The sequence below is a fragment of the Ursus maritimus genome, unplaced genomic scaffold (genome assembly GCF_017311325.1).
Source record: "Ursus maritimus isolate PB19 unplaced genomic scaffold, ASM1731132v1 scaffold_19, whole genome shotgun sequence".
Taxonomy (NCBI): domain Eukaryota; kingdom Metazoa; phylum Chordata; class Mammalia; order Carnivora; family Ursidae; genus Ursus; species Ursus maritimus.
Window position 1 is genome coordinate 46,947,089 of NW_024424341.1, and position 16,422 is coordinate 46,963,510.

At 45.4% G+C, this 16,422-nt stretch overlaps 1 pseudogene; it reads left to right on the forward strand.

Annotated features, from left to right (window-relative positions):
• The first annotated feature begins 232 nt into the window (after positions 1–232).
• Positions 233–16,422, forward strand: part of LOC121103531 — a 17,948-nt pseudogene continuing 1,758 nt past the window's right edge.

Below are 16,422 nucleotides of genomic sequence, written 5' to 3' on the forward strand. Positions count from 1 at the left end.
ACTTTTCATAGCGATTAGTCGTATGTTCTAAGTATTCTCTAAAGGGTATATATTTGGGAGTCTTGAAAAATGTCTTAGTAAAAGACATCAAGATGGGAGCATCTAAGATTCAACTAATCCTAGTCAGTGGAGAATACTGGGATTCAGGTGACAGTCTGAAGTCAGCTCGGTCTGCTTTCCACACAGGCTCCAGTGGCTGTGAAGTGCACATCAGTCCCTGAGAAGCGACAGGATGGCCACGAGGGATCTGGCGGTGGGCGTGATCATCTTATCACAGACTGTGCTGGGAGTCCTGAGGAACTTCTCTCTTCTGTGCGTTATGTCCTCCTCCACGTTGCTGGGTGCAAGGCAGTGCCGCGGATCTCATCCTCAGGCACCTGACTGTTTGCCAGCGTCTTGAGTCGTTCTCTCTACTTGTCCCCCGGGTTGGCAGCTTTTGGGTTGAGACATTCAGCAGTGACTTTAAGATGCAGCCTTCTTTCATTTGTTCAGAGAGTGGCCAGGAATGTGTCCATGGGCACACCTGCCTCCTGAGTGTCTTCCAGGTCATCACGGTCAGCCCCCAGAACTCCAGGTGGAGCCGTGCTGAAAGGGAAAGCTCCCAAGTACCGTCCCCTCCACCACCACATGGATCCTGACCGTACTGATGAATACCATTTTCCCCTCTCTGTGACTGGCGGGGGTTCGATGCAAACATCACGAGGAAAAGGGATTTAGGGTACTGTTGTGCAGTACTTTACAATACGACCACAGCCTCGCTGTTCACAGCATGGCTCTCAATCACTAACGTGTTCTCTTTGGGGCTCATGCTCGGGGCCAGCGGCAGCCTAGTTGTCATCCTGTACAGGCACAAGCAGCGGGTCCGGCACATTCCACCCACGAACACTGTCTCCGCCAGTCCTCGGAGTCCAGAGCCACCCAGAGCATCCTTCTCCTGGTGAGCACGCCGTATTTTTATACCCTCTCCTTAATTTGTCAACTTTGTCTGGCTTTTAGTGCGCCAGTCGGTTACTGAGTGAGCTTGTCTGCGCTCTTCACTATGTGTTTTCCTGCTCTCAGCCCTGGCAGCTGCTCCTGAACCGCACGGGTGACTCCACAGTGTCCAGACCCAGGTTTGCCTGCAGAAGGAGTAAGAAATGACAAAGCAATGACATCGTGGGGCCGCTTGGGGCTCTGTTGATGGGCGTCTGCCTTCAGCTCAGGTCATGATCTCAGGGTCCTGGGATCGAGGTCCTGTCCCGGGCTCGGTGCTCAGAGGGGAGCCTGCTTCTCCGTCTCTCTCTGTCCTCCTGCTGCTTGTGCTCTCTTTCAAAGACATAAATCTTTTAAAAAAATTCCCTCACCTTATTGGAAATGTGTTTTTATTTCCCACAATATTCCGTTGTTAACTCACTCATTGCCCATAGGTTGATGGGATTGATAGGATCCTCGTTATTATCCAGTTGATAGGATTCCCCATAGATGGACAGTTATGCACGGGGCACATTATGAGGGGGCAGAGGCACACATCACTGGTACATTGCAGTGCGTGTGCGAACCGCGCCTTGCGTATAGTGCAGGAGTGATCTAGATACACGCGTGTAATTACACTATGTTTCTCAGCCCTTAAGCAATAATATGGAAAGTGTGCAGTAAAATATGAGAAATAGTATTAAAGACGACAATGACCAACAGCTTCACGTGTATTTGGTATTTACATATCACCTTCCTGGTTTGTTGTTTATCATTACACATGGAATGTGTCCTCCATGTTTTCTACCTTCATTCTATTTTAGCTGTGTGCTGGGGAAAAAAAAATCTAGCGTGGTCAAAGTTCGAAACTTTAATAGGAATAATTATATGTGTTGAAAATAATGACTATATTTGGGATTAAGGATTTATTGATTTACTGGGTGGTATTCTGACATCTGTTCTGAACTTAAAATCCATTCCAAGTAAATTTTGCTCTGGTGCTAAATATCTCTTGGTTTTTAACCTGGATATTGCAACATTCTTTAAGAAGCGAATGGGTGACAATATCGGATGCTTTAGCTTCTGCCGTGAGCAACATCGGGGAGCAATGACACCAGTCTGTTCGGATGCTCACAACTTTCTTATTGTTGATCTGTACTTTAAAAATGAATCACGCATCGCAGCGGATCCGAAGCGGATAGCTCTGTGATGTGTCACGCGCGCACGCCCCTCTGTGCCTCAGAACCCACGGCCAGGCTGGCAGGGAAGCCCTCCTGCGCTGACCCCTCCCAGGCACCATCTTCCAGGGGCACCCACGGGACGTCTCACATGTAAATCTCTGACCTCGTTTGTCCTCTGATACAAAAGGAATCCTGTAGCATGAACTCTTTGTATTTTCACGGTTCAATTGCATGCGTTTGTGATTTTATTGGTAACTATTCCGTGTGTTATTGATCATTTCTGGCGCTGGCGAGTGGATCTCATGGTCTGAAAATCAGACAAGTTAGCCGCTATGCTGATGAAGTACACGGGTGATCTTTGCACTTGGCGCTGTTAGAATGACGCCGATATTGTAAATTCTAGAGTGTGTGCTGAGATGCGCGGGGTGTTTTCAGGTGTATGCGGAGTAGTGATACTGCTGGGTCTCAGGTTTTCCATCTGTTTGGCTTCGGGACAGATTGCCAGACAGTCTCCCAAAGCGTGTGCGTGAACTTGACCCCAACGCCTGTGGATGGGATTCTCCGTTTAGTTGCTTTTTGGTTTATTGTTCTGAATTGTTGTGTGATGGTACCACCAGGCGGTGACTGTCTTTCCATTTTCTTGATGAGACAGGAACTTGAACATCTTTTCATATCTATGCCTTAGTAAATCGTTGTTTTGTGTGTCTTTTGGTTTATTTTACCCATTTGTTTTCAGTTGTGTTGCCTCTCTTTCTCTTATTGATTTACAGGAGATATTTCTACATGTAGAATATATCTATTCTTGGTACTGGTTCTGTCTGTCCGTCCGTCCGTCCATCCATCCATCCATCCATCCATCTATCCGTGTGTGTCTCTATCTAGGTGCCTTTTCATGAGGACAAACTCTTAATTTTCATCTAATTTGTTGTTTCCTCCTTTCTAGTTGAGGTGTTTTGTTTTTTTTTTATGAAGGTTTTATTTATTTGAGAAAGAGTGCACAAGCAGGGGGAGCAGGAGAGGGAGAAGCCAGCTCCCTGCTTGGAGGGAACTCCATGCGGGACTCCATCCCAGGACCCCGGGGTCATGACCTGAGCCCAAGGCAGATGCTTAACCAACTGAGCCACCCGGGCATCCCATGGTGTTTTCTTCTTTTAAAGAAATCTTTTCCCAACCTATCAATCACCCGAGAAAGTAGTGTCCCCAACTCCCCTTGGCTCACTCTTTTTCTGGGACGTTCAGCGTTCACCAATAGGAGGACTTAATGAATCATCTCAGCTTTATAAGGAGATAGTATTGTTGCTGTACCAGGGGCGTACTAAAAGTTTCCTGAACTGTTCCCTGTCGGTAAGTTGTATTTTCCATGTCATTTGCACCTGCAACCCCCCACCTGCAGTAGGCAGTAACCTGCCATGTCTTTGCCTTGAATGTGAGGCAGGAGACACCCTACCACCAAGAAATACACCTTCAGATTCTGTCTAAAGGTTCAAGTCTCCAAATGAGGAGAGCAGTTTGATTGGGAAGTAAGCCCAGTGTGACAATAATAGCATATAATATTGATATCAGTACAGAAAGTGTTCATGTATGTTAGGAAAACATCCCAAATTCCATAAAAAAGGATGGATTAACTCTGAAGGCAGTGAAAATTGTAGTCCATTTGTAGATGAAACTGGTATTGGGCAAGGGGTAATTCATGGGGACTTACATTTATTTATTCCTTACATATTTTATAATGAAACATGCATGTAATTGTTTTGAGGCAAAAATATCTTACAATATTGAAATATATCCACAGAAATATTACTAATGGTGACTTCCTGGGATAGCTTCTTCTACGGGAAAGAAAGGAAAAACAGAAGACTAAAATGTGCTGTGTGTGTCTATGTTTATTTTCTTAAAGCATGTGTTATGTTTTAGAATCCCACAATAAATAAAGAGGTTTTCATCCTATCAGGTTTAGAGGCATAAGAGAGTCAAGGCATAAGCGGGGCTCGGAGGCCGGTATAGATATTTATTCCGTCACCTTTAAGCATCAGAAGTACCAATAAACACATCCTGCCAGACCCACCGAGTCACTCTGTCTGGCATCCCCAAAGAGGAGAGAGAAGGCCCAGGTCATTCCCCCAAGTTCTACTTGCAGCTAGCTCTAAGCTGTCTACTCAGATTAAGGAGTTTTAGGGTTATTTTTGTATGTAAGATTTGTGTCTCATAACCTGAAATTAAAGAAAAATCCAATAATAGATGAAGACAAATATAAATGGGAAATCAGTGGGGAATGAATTACTCACAACCGATTATGACTTTCAGCCATCCCTCCTCTCCTACCTCCGTTTCCCCCCACAATTAGGACCTCCACCTGGCAGTCGGGTGAGCGTGATGGAGTCCCATGGCCTTCATCTCCTGTCTCTCCTCATCTCCCTGACTTCTGCGCCCTGCTCTCCTGCCCAGCCTTTCTAGATAGCTCGTCTGCCACATTGCCTCCAGTGTGTGCCCTCTTGGAGTTCTCTATCACAAAGAATTCATGATCCGTCCAACACTTTCACTTCCTTCAGACTCCATGCCACCTTCCTCCCTCCTCCTGTATCCATCCTGACCCCGTTTACAGCATGACATCCCAGGGATTGCGTCCTTGATGTGTTGATAGCCTCAGCTGTTGATTGCCCCCATCGCCCCCCCACCATTCTTCACTGTGGTGCTTTTACTCCCTGTCCATGCATCCCAGCCCTTTCGGGTCGCTTTGGTCCACTGATGCCCACCGGTCGGACTTTCTCATTGAACTCCTGTTGTCTATAATGTCCGTTCCTCCTGCACCCTTTTCGTGACCATGGTTTAGACCCCCAGGATCTGACACCACCAGCTATCGTGCCTCGCTTCACATGAGCCCTTTCACTGAATATTGTCTCTGCATTTAAAGCCCCAGCTGTGCCTCCTGCATTCCTGCACGGACTCTCTCCTCCCTTACAGCCTTGCATGCCAGTGACACCTGGCACCCATATGGTTCCACCACCTGGTGTTCCCCAGATTTCACTGCTCGTAACTCATCTCTGCCCTTACGCCCCTAAGCCCCTGCAGATGTATTTTATCCCCATTGCACCTTTTGACCCTCATGTGTGCCCCCTCAGGCCTGCGACCCTCCCCGTGCCTCGAATCACGTGCCCTGGTCTGCACCACATCTGTCCCCAGTGCATTTTTCCGTGTCCTGTTTGTTGCCGTGCTCTCCGTCATCAGCATAGCCTCCTGGACTCTAGGTCTCCCCTGTGCCCTGGGTCTCCCAGATGGCGCTGATGGCAGTTTGACAGATCTGAACTGTTGCAACTGTTCCCCGGTAGGGTGCTCAGGGGCTGGAGCCCAGGTGGGGTTGCCATCCAGTTTCCTGGTCTGTGGTGAAGAGAGCCAACAGTGAGAGGAGGATTCTTTTTATTTCATAGGGTCCTGTAAGAAACAGGAGTGAAGCAGTCCTGGTTTCTCCTCACGAACTGTTATTCTTGAGCAAAGGATTAGAAGGGTTGAATTGGAGACCGGAGAGTCAGTGCAGGAAGCGCTGGTGCTATAGGAAGTTAGAGTTCATTGGGGCCAGCTCTGTGGGTGGTGGGAGTTCTGATGTCACCCAGTGGGACATCCACAGAAAACAATTCTGTTATCATCATCATCATTATTTGTATTTCTTTTCCCTTTTTAGGGAATGAAATAGTTTCAATATATCATTACTTTAGAACAGGTTTCTATTAAATTGCTTCCTATTTTCAAGGACATGGAATGTCATTTCCTTTCTTTTCTTTCTCTTTCCATTTCTTCCAGCCCGTCCGTCCTTCCTTCCTTCCTTCCTTCCTTCCTATCCTTCCTTCCTTCCTTCCTTCCTTCATTCTCCTCCTCCCTCCCTCCTCACCCACCTCCCCTCCCTCCAAGTTTTTAAAAATATCTACACTTAACATGGGGCTCCAACTCACAACCTGAGGTTGATGAGTCACATGCTCTTCAACTGAGCCAGCCAGGTGCCCGGAAGTGTCTTAAATAGATACAAAATTATATGAATTCTGGGAAGTAGCTTCTACTGGGCAGGCTCAGGGAAGCAGAACAGGATATGTGTGGTGAGAGCATTAAGATCTAGTCTCTTAGCCAATTCAAGTTTCTGAGAAAGTATAATCTATACCCACCATGCTGTACATTATAACCCCCAGAACTGATTCATCCTGCGTAGCTGAAACTCGATCCAAGATGTCCTCATTCCACCCACCCTGAGCCCCTGGCAACCAACTTTCTAGTCTTTGCTTTTGAATTTGACATTTATTTATTATTATTTTTAAGGATTTATTTTATTTTTGTTTTCTTAAATATTTTTAATAATTTATTATTATTGTTAGTCACCATACAGTACATCCTTAATTTTTGAGGCAAAATTCCATGATTCATTATTTTGCGCATAATACCCAGTTCTTCATGCAATATATTGCCCTCCTTAATACCCATCACCGGCCTATCCCAATCCCCACTCCCTCCCTCTGAAGCCTCAGTTTGTTTCCCAGATTCCACAGTCTCTCATGGTTCATTCCCCCTTCTGCTTACGCCCCCTATTCTTCCCTTCATTCTCTACCGATCTTCCTACTTCTTATGTTCCATAAATGGTGAAACCATATGGTCATTGTATTTCTCTGCTTCTTGACTTATTTCGCTTAAGCTGTAATCTCCTCCAACCTGTCCACGTTGCTGAAAATGTTGTATATCGTTCTTTTTGAAGGCTGAGTAATATTCCATTGTATATATGGGCCACATCTTTTTTTAATAATAATATATTTTTAATATATTATGTTAGTCACCATACGTACAGTACATCCCTAGTTTTTGATATAAGGTTCCATGACTTATTACTTGCGTATAACAGTCAGTGCACCGCCTGTAAGAGTGCCCTCCTTACTACCCATCACCAGCCTATCCCATTCCCCACCCCTCTCCCTCTAGACCCCTCAGTTTGTTTCTCAGAGTCCATAGTCTCTCATGCTTCATTCCCCCTTCTGATTACCCCCCCTTCCTTATCCCTTTCTTCTCCTACCGGTCTTCCTAGTTCTTATGTTCCACAGATGAGAGAAACCATATGATAATTGACTTTCTCTGCTGGACTTATTTCACTAGCATTATCTCCTCCAGTGCCGTCCATGTTGCAGCAAATGTTGAGAAATGATTCTTTTGATAGCTGAGTAATATTCCATTATATATATGGACCACATCTTCTTAATCCAGTCATCTGTTGAAGGGCATCCGCTCCTTCCACGATTTAGCTATTGTGGATATGCTGCTGTAACATTGGGAGTTGCATATGGCCCTTCTCTTCACTACGTCTGTATCTTTGGGGTAAATACCCAGTAGTGCAATGGCTGGATCATAGGGTAGCTCAATTTAGCTTTTTAGGGGACCTCCACACTGTTTTCTAGAGTGGCTGTACCAACTTGCATTCCCACCAACAATGTAGGAGGGATCCCCTTTCTCCACATCCTCTCCAACAATTGTTGTTTCTTGCCTTGTCAATTTTTGCCATTCTTTTTTTTTTTTTTAAAGATTTTATTTATTTATTTGACAGAGATAGAGACAGCCAGCGAGAGGACACAAGCAGGGAGTGGGAGAGGAAGAAGCAGGCTCATAGCGGAGGAGCCCGATGTGGGACTCGATCCCAGAACGCTGGGATCACGCCCTGAGCTGAAGGCAGACGCTTAACCGCTGTGCCACCCAGGCGCCCCAATTTTTGCCATTCTAACTGGTGTAAGGTGGTATCTCAGTGTGGTTTTTTTAAAAATATTTTTTATTATATTATGTTAGTCACCATACAGTACATCCCTAGTGTTTGATGTAAAGTTCCATGATTCATTACTTGCATATAACATCCAGTGCACCATGCAATACGTGCCCTCCTTACTACCCATCACCGGTCTATCCCATTACCCCACCCCCTCCCCTCTGAAGCCCTCAGTTTGTTTCCCAGAGTCCATAGTCTGTCATGCTTCATTCCCCCTTCTGTTTACCCCCTTTCTTCTTCCCTTTCTTCTCTTACCGATTTTCCTATTTCTTATGTTCCATAAATGAGTGGACTCTTATATGATAATTGTCTTTCTCTGCTTGACTTATTTCGGTTAGCAGTATCTCTTCCGATCCCATCCATGTTTGCAGCAAAAGTTGAGAAATCATTCTTTTTGATGGCTGAGTAATATTCCATTGTATATATGGACCACGGCTTCTTTTTTTAAAATTTATTATTATTATTATTATTTTAAGATTTTATTTATTTATTTGATAGAGAGAGACAGCCAGTGAGAGAGGAGCACAAGCGGAGGAGTGGGAGAGAAAGAAGCAAGGCTCTAAGCGGAGAGCCTGATGTGGGGCTTGATCCCAGAACACGGGATCCTGCCTGAGCCAAAGGCAGGCGGCAACGACTGCGCCACCCAGGCATATTATTATTTTTTTAATGTTTTTATTGCGTTATGTTAGTCACCATACAGTACATCCCTGGTTTCTGATGCAAGTTCGATGATTCATTAGTTGCTTATAACACCCAGTGCACCATGCAATATGTGCCCTCCCTTACTACCCATTGCCAGGAGTGTATCCATTTCCCCCAGCCCCCCCTCCCCCCCTCTGAAGCCCTCAGTTTATTTCTCAGAGTCCATAGTCTCCCATGCTTCACTCCCCCTTCTGATTACCCCCCCTTTCTTTATCTCTTTCTTCCCTACCAATCTTCCTAGTTCTTATGTTCAATAGATGAGAGAAATCATATGATAATTGTCTTTCTCTGCTTGACTTATTTCATAGCATTATCTCCTCCAGTGCCATCCATGTTGCAGCAAAATGTTGAGAAATAGTTCTTTCTGATAGCTGAGTAATATTCCATTGTATAGATGGACCATGGCTTCTCAATCCAAGTCATCTGTTGAAGGGCATCTCGGTTCCTTCCATGATGATTTGGCTATTTGTGGATAACGCTGTTGCCGAACATTGGGGTGCATATGGCCCCTTCTCTTCACTCGTCTGTATCTTTGGGGTTAATACCCAGTAGTGCAATGGCTGGAGTCATGGGGTAGCTCAATTTTAACTTTTTAAGGGACCTCCACACTGTTTTTCCAGAGTGGCTGCACCAACCTGCATTCCCACCAACAGTAATAGGAGGGATCCCCTTTCTCCACATCCTCTTCAGCAATTGCTGTTTCCTGTCTTGTTGATTTTTGCCATTCTAACTGGCGTAAGGTGGTATGTTAGTGTGGTTTTGATTTGAATTTCCCTGATGGCTAATGATTTTGAACATTTTTTCATGTCTGTTAGGCATTTGTATGTCGTCATTGGAAAAGTGTCTATTCATATCTTCTGCCCATTTTATGATTTGTTCATTTGTTTCTTGTGTATTGAGTTTGAGAAGTTCTTTGTAGATCTTGGATACCAGTCTTTTATCTGTAGTGTCATTTACAAATATCTTCTCCCATTCCGTGGGCTGCCTCTTAGTTGTTTTGACTGTTTCCTTGGCTGTGCAGAAGCTTTTTATCTTGATGAAGTCCCACAAGTTTATTTTTTCTTTTGTTTCTCTTGCCTATGGAGATGTGTCATGAAAATGTTGCTGTGGCCGATGTTGTAGAGGTTGCTGCCTATGTTCTCCTCTAGGATTTTGATGGATTCCTGTCTCACATCAAGGCCTTTCATCCATTTGGAGTTTATCTTTGTGTATGGTGGGAGAGAGTGGTCAAGTTTCATTCTTTTGCATGGAGCTGTCCAATTTTCCCAGCACTATTTATTGAAGAGACTCTCTTTTTCCACTGGATGTTTTTTCCTGCTTTATCAAAGATTAGTTCCCCAAAGAGGCGAGGTTCCATTTCTGCGTCCTCTATTCTGTTCCATTGGTCTATGTGTCTGTTTTTGTGCCAGTACCATGCTGTCTTTGTGATCACAGCTTTGTAGTACAGCTTGAAATCCGGCATTGTGATGCCCCCAGCTTTGTTTTTCCTTTTCAACACTTCCTTGGTGATTCGGGGCCTTTTCTGGTTCCACACATATTTAAGGGCTGTTTGTTCCACTTCTTTGAAAAATGTCATTGGTATTTTGATCGGGATGGCATTGAAAGTGTAGATTGCTCTGGGTAGCGTGGACACTTTAACTATGTTCATTCTTCCGATCCATGAGCATGGAATATTTTTCCATCTTTTTGTGTCTTCTTCAATGTCTTTCAAGAGGGATTTGTAGTTTCTAGAATATGGATCCTTTATGTCTCTGGTTAAGTGAATTCCGAGATAAGGTATAATTTTTGGTGCTATTGTAAATGGGATGGATTCCCTAATTTCTCTTTCTTCAGTCTCATTGTTCGTGTATAGACATGCAACTGATTGCTGAGCATTGATTTTGTATCCCGCCACATTACTGAATTTCTCTATAACTTCTAGTAGTTTGGGGGTGGATTCTTTTGGGTTTTCCATATAGAGTATCATGTCATCTGCGAAGAGAGACATTTTGACTTCCTCTTTGCCGATGTGGATACCTTTGATCCCTTTTTGTTGTCTGATTGCTGTTGTAAGGACTTCTAGTACTATGTTGAGTAATAGTGGCGAGAGTGGGCACCCTTGTCGTGTCCCTGATTTTAAGGGAAAGGCTTCCAGCTTTTCCCCATTGAGAATGATATTTGCTGTAGGTTTTCATAGATGGTTTTTATGAGATTGAGGAAAGTACCCTCTATCCCTACACTCTGAAGGGTTTTAATCAGGAAAGGATGCTGTATTTTGTCAAAAATGATTTTCTGGGAGGATCATATTTTTTTTTTTTTTTTAAGATTTTATTATTTATTTGACAGAGAGAGACAGCCAGCGAGAGAGGGAACACAGCACGGGGAGTGGGAGAGGAAGAAGCAGGCTCCCAGCAGAGGAGCCTGATGCGGGGCTCAATCCCAGGACCCTGGGATCACGCCCTGAGCCGAAGGCAGACGCCTAACAACTGCGCTACCCAGGCGCCCCCGTAACCTACATTCTTGAGATTGGATTTTTTTTGAGCCAAGTTTCTGTTTTAGCTTTCTCTTCTACTAACCCATCCTCCAGTTCACTCATTTGCTCTTCTGCCTCGTTTACCCTGGCCGTCAGAGCATCTAGTTTTGACTGCATTGGATTCATAGCATTTTTAATTTCTGCCAGATTCACTCTCATTTCCGCCCTTAGAGATTGTATATTCTCGTTAATATTTTCGTCAATATTTTTTTCAAGTCTACACATCATCTTGACCATTGTTACTCTGAACTCCATTTCTGATAATTTGGTTATATCCATATCCATCAGTTCTGTGACAAAGGCCACAGACTCTTTATCCTTTGTTTGCTGGGGGAGGATTTCTCCTTCTCGTCATTCTGATGAGGAGAGTTTGCGGGGTTGCCCAGAGCCCAAATTATTGACCAGGACCCAGGCAGTGTGCACTTGTTTTTTAGGGACCTTAGGGATGTGGGCTTCTTGATTTGTCAGCCTGCCTTCTGGGGCGGGGGCCTGCTGCACCGATACTCAGGTAACCCTCTTTGGTTAGAGTCTCTGTGACCCCTGCGAGGGGGGATGCGGTTGGGCACACTGTGAGCCTGTATTTCCGGGCTTTTGTTCTCTGGCAGCTTTCCCTGGCGGTTTTCTGTGCCTCTTCTGAGAGAGCAGCAGTGGCCAAATCCCAGCCTCTGTCTCAGAACAGAGGGATCGCAGTCCGCTCTCCACTGAGCTTTTCTGGCCACTTTAACTCTGTTTCTGTTGGTGCTGCTAAAAACTGTGCAGCGTCCCGGGATGTGTGCCCCACAGCCGGTGTCCCAGCCCTCACTTCCAGGGCTGGCACGTCTCTGTCCTTTGTGTTTCTAACACCGCCAGCCGCCAGCCGCCCCCGCGTGCTCCAGAGCTCCGGTTCAGTGTGGTTCGCACACTCTCCGGGGCTCCAGTTTTCAGTCTGGTAGCGCGCACTCTCGGTTCACTGTCTCAGTCTGCTCTCTCGAGGGTGCCGTCCTCGAGTCCGGCGCTCTCCCGTGCAGGTGGCCACCGCTTCCCAGCGCTGGAACGCGGCGGCTCCCTCCCCCTTCCGTTTATCTTCTGATATCTGTTTGCGGTTTCATGGCTCCCCGCTTCATACCTCAATACTCAGCGCTGGAGATGTTCATTTGTAGAGATCCAGATGTATCTTCCTGTGTCTCAGGCTGATTCCGTGGGTGTTCAGGATGGTCTGGTACCTATCCAGCTCAACTCAGGGGACCAGCTGAAAAAGGGGACCCCTACTTCTCCGCCATCTTAGCACCACTGTGGACCACATCTTTTTTTTTTTTAAATAAGCAGGTTTTTTTTTTAAGATTTTATTTATTTATTTGACAGAGACAGCCAGCGAGAGAGGGAACACAAGCAAGGGGAGTAGGAGAGGAAGAAGCAGGCTCCTATCAGAGGAGCCTGATGTGGGGCTCGATCCCAGAACGCTGGGATCAAGCCCTGAGCCGAAGGCAGACGCTTAACGACTGCACCACCCAGGCGCCCCTGGACCACATCTTCTTAATCCAGTCATCTGTTGAAGGGCATCTCAACTCCTTCCACAATTTAGCTATTGTGGACAATGCCGTTATGAACATTGGGGTGCATATGGCCCTTCTCTTCACTACGTCTGTATCTTTGGGGTAAATACCCAGTAGTGCAATTGCTGGATCATAAGGATCTTATTTGTAAGTAATAGTACGAAATGTGGGGCCGAAACTCACAACCCCGAGGTGAAGAGTCCCATGCTTTGCTGACTGACCCAGTCAGCACCCATCTGTAAAGGTTTTTTTTTTGTTGTTTTGTTTTTTTTATTAAGATTTCATTGTTTATCTGACAGAGAGAGTGAGCACAAGCAGGGGGATCAGCAGAGGTTGAGGGAGAAGCAGACTGCCACTGAGCAGGTAGCCCGATGCGGGGCTGGATCCCAGGACCCCAGGATCATGACCTGAGGTGAAGGCACCGCGTCACGACTGAACCATCAGGTGCCCCAAGTGTGATGTTACCTTCTTTACTCCTCTCACTTAGAAAACCTGTCAGAATATTCTTTTTGCATCGTTCCATACATTGACCAATGTGTTCCTTTTGGACAAATTCTACATCTCAGAAATGGGGTTAAATCCCAGGCCCTTCCGTTCACTGGATGTTTGACATAAGAGTCTCATAAAAGTGGAAGAGTATTAGTCTCATAGATTATTTTTGAAATTTATCAATTTCATTTATGAAATTAATGTGTGAAAGCTCTTTGAATAATACCTAGGGAAATACTCAAAAAAGATGGTGGCCATATATTAGATTGTGTAGTTTCTGTATTACTGCTCTAAGTGACATGTGATTATTTCCTCAGCATTTTACCTCTTTGCTGTTCAGAAGTGCGGCCCTTGGACCAGAGGCGTTGGCAACACTTGGTGAACTTGTTAGAAACGCAGAAACTCGGGCCCTGCCCCAGAACAGCATCAGAGCCTGTATGTTAACAAGATCTCCAGGTTGTGGTTGTGTACGTTAAATTCTTGAGAAGTATGCTTCCGACTCACCGTGAGTCCCATTGAGAAAGATGCACAACTTACGTATGATGTAAATAGAGCAGCCGAACAGAACTGTGGATGCCCGTGTGGATGCCCGTGTGGATGCCCTAAGGGTAGTCTTTCTCGGGGTTTGGTGAACCTTACGCCCTCCTCTTTCCTCCGAATTAGGGAGAACATCATGGAATGATTTTGTGTCCAGTCCTCTTAGCGTGTAATTCCGACCACTCACCTAAGTCAGAACCAGTTCTCTGAATCGTCTCTTAGGTAAAATTACACAGTCTGCCCAGTGGTCGCATGGTAAATGTAGTATTTATTTCAGCGATGGTTGACATTCAGGGATGTGGCCAAAGATTCCTCCCAGGAGCAGTGGGAGTGCCTGGACCCTGCCCAGTAGGATTTCACCCAGTGCTTACTGGTAACAATTCTGGGAAGAAAATCAAGTGGTGAGAACTATGGGAATCCTTCACTGCTCTTGATTTAAGTTGCGGGGGTTAACTGGTGGTTGAAAGAGTACAGTCTGCCTCTTACAAGATTGACCCTCCTGCTTCTGTGTATGAGGGGCTCTTGTGAGCCTTCCCTCTTTCTTCCACGGACACTGTCCTGCTGCTACTTCCTGTCACGAGCAAGAGTCAGTATTGCTGTTCACTTTCCTACAAAACACCTGTATTAGTTGACATTGAATCATGCAGAGACTCAACATTGGAACATAGCGGTGCAGAGAAATCCAGTGATTTCTAACGTGAAACATCGGTGTCATGGATGGCGTTTGCTTGCGTGTGTCGGGAAATCCTCAGGTGATGCCTGTCTCATTTTTGTCTCTGCTCATAGCTTAGGTGTTGGTGCACACGACAGTGTGAAGAGAAGGAAAGAACATGTTTTCTTGGCAGAATGACTTCCTAGGGAAGTTCTCTGCGAATGCAGGGAGACGGCTGTGCCTCCTGACCTGTCAGACCCCAGAGTTTCCTGCCCACGTCAGTCCAGAGTTGCGATGATGGTCTTCAAATGCGCCAACGTTTGCCAGGGTCTGCCTGGAGGGATGACAGAGGAAGAGACTTGCTCGAACACTCCAAAGCTCCCTTGGGAGCCACTGAAAGGAAACGTGTAATTGTTTTGTTTGGTTCATTTTTTTTTTTTTAATTAGCAACTGGAAAAAGGTTCCCGGAAACTTTCTCCCTCCCAGCCCGCTCTCTGATTGCTGCTGTGGGAGAGAGGACAAGTGCGGTCCTGAGGGGCAGGTGCGGTCACAGGATCCTGAACCCATATCTCAGGGTCTGGCTGCCTCCTCCCCTCACCTGCACCGGCTGGTGAGAACTTCACGTCAGCCCACCGTCCTCACCGCGGAGAGAAGCGTGCCTCCCACGGACAGGCAGAGTTTACCATGAAAGCCTGGCTGTCAGAAGTCCGGGTAAGTGGTTGTATTAGAAAAGGGGCTGCTTCTGGGTTTGACCTCGGTCTACGGTCCTAGCCACACAGAGGCAGGAATAATTCCTGGGGCGTCAGCTAAGCTAATGAGGCAGACGAAGTCCTTCACGTCACCCAGTGATGGTGGCCCCTGCGTTAATGTCCGTGTAACTGACCATGACAGTCATTTAATGAAACCTGATTTTTAAAGTGCTCAGGGATCATAGTTCTGAGATCAACCTGCCCTCTGTCTACCTTACAGGACTCAGAGCCTCAATTGCAGGATTCCCAGACTTGTGCTCGTAACACATTCGGGCTTGTAATCACAGGATGAATTCCTGTGTGGACCACGTAATCCCATGCAGAGTCAGTGTGTTCAAGTTACAGTTGCTCGAATAGAAATGTTTTCTTCAGCTCCGGTGTCTCATGCAATTAATGGAGACAGTAATTGTGCTTCTGCTGAATGCAGCGGTGGTCTGTTGGTTGTGGTAGGACTTCCTTCTTGAGGTTAGGGACAGATCGTTAAGGAAAGGGTAACTTTATGAGTTTCAGATAGTAGCTGTCAGGATTGAAATTATCTTATATTTTATTTGGTTTAAAAATATTCTAATATTGATTCAAAATATTCACTACTGCAATTCATAAAATGTACATGGTTTCATACCCTAGAGATTGAATTTTGCATCTATGTCCCTTACATGTTTTTATTTTTCAAAAACCATGCATCATTGCTAGTAATTTTATGAACTTGGTATGAATAAGTTAATAAGTGTATGATCTGAAAAGAATTAAAGATGTAGTTTTTTTAGTCTGTGCTATTTACCATATAGTGTTGTTTCATGTCCTATAATTTAGGGTCCGGCATGAGTTTTTTCCAAGTTTCCTGCAGTAGGTGACATTGTGTTTTGTTCCTGGCATAAAAGCAAACAGATCCTTTTTCTCTTTTTTTTTGCCCTCCTAATTGCAAGCCGTTCTTCCGTTCATTAAATGTGCTCGTCCTGGGGCAGGCTGCTGGGGTATTAACCTGCAATCCGTACCTCTGCTTTTCATAAGATTTCTGAATATTCATTCATAATTGGCATTGGCTATAGGATAAATCTATGTACATGGAAACGTGTAAGATCAAAATGATGATGTCACCACCAATCTGACACCAAATGGAAAAGCAATAGAAAGATATGTCTGGGTGATCTGAAAAGCACCATGACCACATTTTTGGTGTTGCTCGGTGGTTCAAAGCGTGCTTCTGTTCCTAGCACCTGGCATTTTCAAGTCCCCATCTGCCCTTAAGCTGCATAGGGATTTAGACGCATGACTTCACTGCTCTTTGCCTGAACTCTGTAATTGCCCCATCTCTGCAGTTAAAGTGACAGTAGC